This window comes from Helianthus annuus, chromosome 3, assembly GCF_002127325.2.
Source record: "Helianthus annuus cultivar XRQ/B chromosome 3, HanXRQr2.0-SUNRISE, whole genome shotgun sequence".
Classification (NCBI taxonomy): Eukaryota; Viridiplantae; Streptophyta; class Magnoliopsida; order Asterales; family Asteraceae; genus Helianthus; species Helianthus annuus.
The window spans coordinates 139032258-139038257 of NC_035435.2; positions in this window are offsets into that span (position 1 = coordinate 139032258).

Here is a 6000-nt window from a genome sequence, read left to right on the forward strand (position 1 = left end):
CCCATCTCCCCATAACTCAGTGAATGGACTTAGCACTCTTCACTGGCATAGATTAAAGGGTAGGTGACGATCACCAATTGTGTCAGCTACACAATTCTCGGTTTGGGGTCGCATGACGAGTGTTGTCAAGCATTGGCACGTTAACCCCAACTACACTCACTTTCACAACCGTAGAAGACGAATGCAGGGTAAACACTAACATTCGCTCTCGTGTCGCAAAAGTGATATTTGTCCTCAAATCAGAATTGTAGCCCGACCCATGTAAGCATGGAAATCGCGGAACTACCCCTAACCAAAACCGTAGGCCTGGATGCAGGGTAAACACTAGCACCAGGGGTTCGGATAGATCAGTTCGGGTGTTCTTAATTTAGGGTGGCGTAGAATATCGATTTTATTTGGGTTATATTTTAAAATTACCAGTACGGGTTGTTTTAAAATACTTGTACGGCCTATGACATGAACATAGGCTATACAATTCCTTTGTAAAATTCAATTTTACGTTTTAATTTGTGATGACTTGAAACACCTTTCAGTCACTCGATCGATTAATTTTAAATACCCTATTTAATCTAAGTTGGTCTTGTCGCAAATTTATTTTAATTAATAACGTTTATTAATTACGGTTTTCAAATTAACTTTTAGTTTTTGAAAAACCAATTTTGATTTTTGTATTTTAAAATAAACTATTTATTTTAATTACCTATCCAATACTTAATAAACCTTTTATTAAAATTTTCGTTTTAATGATCGTGTATTAATTATTAATACAAACATCTCATGGCAAAACGCATAATAAAATAAATAAATATGCAATTCCGGTTTCAGAATATGTTTGGTTCGTTCGAGCCCAAGAACATGAACCGAGCCCATTAAGTGTAGCACAAACCCTTTTGTGCTCCCACTTAATTTTAGATCTAATCCAATTAAAGAAATAAACTTTAGGGTAAATTACTTTTTGAGTCCCTGTGTTTTATGGGGTTTAACTACTTGAGTCCAAAAGCAAAAAGTTTAACGACCTGAGTCCCTATAAGCATTTTCTTTAACCATTTGAGTCCAAATTTCTAACATTGTTAGAATTTTTTGGTTAAATATTGTTAAATGACCAAAATACCCTTATTATTAAAAAAAGTAAATAAATACACATGCACACACAAACCACTTCCCCTCTTACCCTCCATCTTCACTATCGATGAACCCTAACCCCCAAATTGATTTCAGATCTAACACCATCCCTGTCTCACCACTAACCACAGCCTCCCACTACCATCGTCGGATTATCAAGTTGGTCTATGCAGGTGCTCTGTAATGGGCGTCTGATACACAGTTATCATCAAATTGAAGCTCTTACATTTGCTAGATAACACACTTGTTCTTACAGCATCTTTTAATGGCAGTCTTTCCGAGAGAGAAGATTTGTATCCATTTTGTTCCCTGCAAAGGAATAAAGTAAGTTACTAATCAAATACAAAGCAAATTATAGCAACTGTTTTTATGTTGCAGTAGCCAGTAACCCACACCACTTAACCCAACTTCATGCCCTAATTTACAAACACAATCTCCACCAAGACCCCTTCATCATCCCCAAATTACTCACCTCTTACTCCCTCCGCCGTCAAAGTCTTCCACCAAGTCAATGACCCCAACGTCCATCTATTCAACACTATGATCAGAGCACATATTCACAATAATTAGCATGCACACGTGTTTGATTGATTCGTCCGGCAAGTGTGGTCGGAACTCAAGACTTACCGTGGTCGAAATCGAACCCTAGCCGCTGACCGAAACATTGGAGCTCAGAACGGCCTCCGCCCATGTCTGCCGCCGCTGACAACCATCTCTCATCCCTCTCTCGCTCCCGATCTGGTGTGGTGGTGGTGATGGAGGTGCAGTGGTGATGATCGTAACGATGGAGGTGTAGCGGTGGTAGGTGTTGTGGTGGTGGCGGTGTAGTGGTGGTGGTGACTGTGGAGGTGAAGTGGCGACGGTGGTGTTAACAGTGGAGGTGTGGTGATGGGATGGAGGTGATTTAGGTTTATAGAGAGAGAGAGAAGGAAAGATGAGAGAGACTGAGAGAAATGCAGAGACATGGTGTTTATAAGAGAGAGAAGGAGAAATAGAAAATTAAAAATAAATTAGTTTTTTATTTATTTTTTAATTATAGGGCTAATTTGGTCATTTAACAATGTTTAACCAAAAAATTCTAACAGTGTTAGAAATTTGGACTCAAATGGTTAAAGAAAATGCTTATAGGGACTTAGGTCGTTAAACTTTTTGTTTTTGGACTCAACTAGTTAAAACACATAAAAAACAGGGACTCAAAAAGTAATTTACCCTAAACTTTAACATAAAAGAAAACCTAAATTTCCTTTAGATATTGTAACGAAAAGACTTAAGAAAATTTTAACTTTATTTTCAAAATAAAGTCTTTAGTTACGTTTTTTTTTGTTTAATATTTTAGTTTGGCTTACATTAAAAAACATTATTTTAATATATCCGTTTTTTTTTTGTGTGTTTAACGCGCGTAGCTCCAAAAACTAATTTAGTACGCGTGTTATGAAACAAAACGATTCTAGACCCGGATTTGCATAGTACGATCATTAAGCTAAACGAAATAGATTAAGGCCAAGTATTTTGTCAAAGAGGACTTTGACAAGTGTTCGTTTTTGGCCTTAATACAAACTAGCCTATAACTATTATACGTGAAAGGTTCCTATGCCAAATCTACTCGATTTTAAGCATACAATCCTATAACTATTTCATAGATCTACAAACACATCTATAAAATAACCTACTTTGATTTGTAGGGTGGCTCTGATACCACTGTTGGAATTGTTAGAATTGGATACCAAAGAACGTATTGAATCAAAACTCGTTTATTGATAATTGGTACTATTAGGGCTACAAATAAATCCTTCTATTTATAAGCCTAATAACTTGTTAAACAAGTAAATCTATTTGACTCAAACTAGGATTAAAAAACTATCTCAAAAAAAACCCCAAGTTTATAACCCGGTCACTTTTTACCCGAACTTTGTAAGTCGGTCACTTTTAACCCGAACTTACACGTAATATGCAAGATTAGTATAACAATCACCCCCCCCTAATCTTGCAATACCGGGAAGATATCTCATCTTGATAATCTTCATTCGTGGCACGACTTTTGTGAGGATGTCAGTCCGTTGCAAATCCCCGCTAATACGTTCCACTTTTTCTTTCTCTTGCAATAAGTTCTCGACTTTCAAACTTGTCTCTTCATTTGATAAACCGAGCATCCATTTAAGTATTAAAGTGCTGAAAAACTGATCTGTCGCAGACTCGTCGCTAAAAGCTGTCACTGGCTGATCAGATTCTGTCGCTGACCGGTCAGATTCTGTCGCTAACTGGTCAGTCTGGTCGCTATATGTCTGCTGTGTCGCTGACTGCCCAGATTGGTCGCTAATTCCTGTTGCTGACTGATCTGTTTGGTCGCTAACTTCTGTCACAATAGAGACTGGTTGGTTGCTAATTTCAGCCTTGTCATCTTTAGTTGGTATGCAAACTGGAGATACAACCTCAAGATTAATCTTGTAAATGCGATTAGGTGAACGAGGTACCTTCATTAGCAAAGTTCCGCCTTGCTCAAACATCCAAAGTATACCGTCTTGGATTGCGATCTTGTACCCTTTCTCGTCCAACTGACCAATGCTTATTATATTACTTTCAAATGCTGGAATATAGTAAACATCTCGCAACACCCTTTGTTCCCCAGATTTTCTTTCTAAGACGACCATCCCTTGTCCTTTAATCTCTACGCATGACCCGTCTCCAAACTTCACTTTTCCCTTGATGTTGTGATCGAGATTAGTGAACCACTCTTTTTTACCTGTCATGTGGTTACTCGCCCCGTTGTCAAGAAACCATGTATTGAGTTCACTTGGGCTCGAAGCATACATCCTTGGAATAATCATTTCCTCGTCTAGAAACACATCATTAGCCTCTTCAACGTGTGTTTGCAAGTAAAGAACCGGTTCAACCCTTTGAATAAGATTGTTTTCCTCGTCATCGTCCTTTTTACGTGTAGGACAATCCGAAGAAAAATGCCCTAATTCATCACATCGAAAGCACCTTATCTTAGAACGGTCCTTCTTTGGTTTTTGATCCGGTTCCTTGTCTTTATCTTGACCCCCGGTTTTTCCTCGACCGCGACCCCGACCTCTTTGACTAGACTCGGTCGTTCCTTTGCCTCGATCGTACCCTTCCTTTTTTCTAGCTTCCCACTCCTCATAAGTCAACAGTAACTGATCACTTCTAACCGGTTGCTCCTTATCTTCAAGGTTGACGCATTCCTCATAGGCTATAAGACGACCTATGACTCATCAAATCCAACTGTCTTAAGGTCAATGGATTGCTCAAGAGAGGCAATCATGTGAATAAACCTTTTTGGCAAACCATGTAGAAACCTTTTGACCAGTTTCTCTTCTTTAATCACTGTTCCAAGAGAAGCAGATCTAGAAGCAATCCCTGAAATCTTTCCTGCGAACTCAGCGATCGTACTTAGTTCCTTCATCTTCAAACCCTCAAATTCCGACATTAAGGTTTGAAGTCTTGCTTCTTTCACACGTTCAGCACCTTGATTGCGAGATTTCACCGCTTCCCACATCTCTTTTGCTGAATCATTGTTCCCAATCTGCAACACTAGCTCTTCGGGTAACCCTTGGAATAGCAAAGCGATTGCTATAGAATCTTTGTGAGTATCGATGGTCGTTCCTGGGTCAATCACATCCCATACCTTGTAAACCTTGAAGATTACCTTCATCTTCATAGCCCAAACGGTGTAGTTTGTATCCGTAAGCATTGGGCATGGAAGACTAGGCATTGGTTCCTTCGTTGGAGGAACACGGTTCGCGTTATCACCCATCCTTTGATTTCTTCTACTGTATGTTAACGGAGTGCTCGGACTTAAATCAATTTTCTTTCCTCAAATTGATTCCCTCGAATAATAATCCTGCTACTTCCTTCTAATCGCAGGTTTAAGAAGTAACAACAAATCCTTCTGCTGTTTTTTTTATAAATGTTTTTAACTACAACACACAAAATCAACTCTTGTTGACTTTTGTGATTTCTTTCTTTTGATCGTGGCTCAAGGAAGAAACAAGGTCCCTTTTATTTCTTTCAATGGCAGCTTACAAAAGAAGAAATAAAAACTTTTTTTTTTTGTTTAAACGTAGCTAGCTTTTAAAATAAATAACAAACCCCTTTTGTTAGTATTTTCTAATTGTTGCTCCAAAGAACTCTGTTTCTTCGGTGGCTTCAAGTAGAATTCAAACAGAAACAAAACCCAACATCCTTTTTTTATTACTTTAAGAAACCAACCGCCCTTTGAGCTTTGTTCACACAAAAGTCAACACAGCCTCCGCAAAGAAAATTGATTGTAGGTTACAGGTCCTTATGTTCCCCTTTTTTCTTTGATCGCTCCTGTCGTCTCTCTCGTTCTTTATCTTAGAAACACAACCTTGAGAAGACGTGGAACGTTCTATCAACAATTCTCCAATCGATTGCAGCCCGGAATCAACCAAACTGATTTCGTTCCTGATTGCGCACCTTCTCCTCAATCGATTTTTCAAACACTTGTGCACCACTTCTCTTCGAACGCCGCCTTCTGTGATCGTCGGAACCCGTCGCAAGATACTTCAATCGCTGACCTTCGCTGATTGATCTCTTCTCGCCGGACTCGTCTCCCTCTCGATCGTTCTCCCAAGAAGCAAGCTCTGATACCAATTTGTTAGAATTGGATACCAAAGAACGTATTGAATCAAAACTCGTTTATTGATAATTGGTGGCTACAAATAAATCCTTCTATTTATAAGCCTAATAACTTGTTAAACAAGTAAATCTATTTGACTCAAACTAGGATTAAAAAACTATCTAAAAAAAACCCCAAGTTTATAACCCGGTCACTTTTTACCCGAACTTTGTAAGTCGGTCACTTTTAACCCGAACTTACACGTAATATGCAAGATT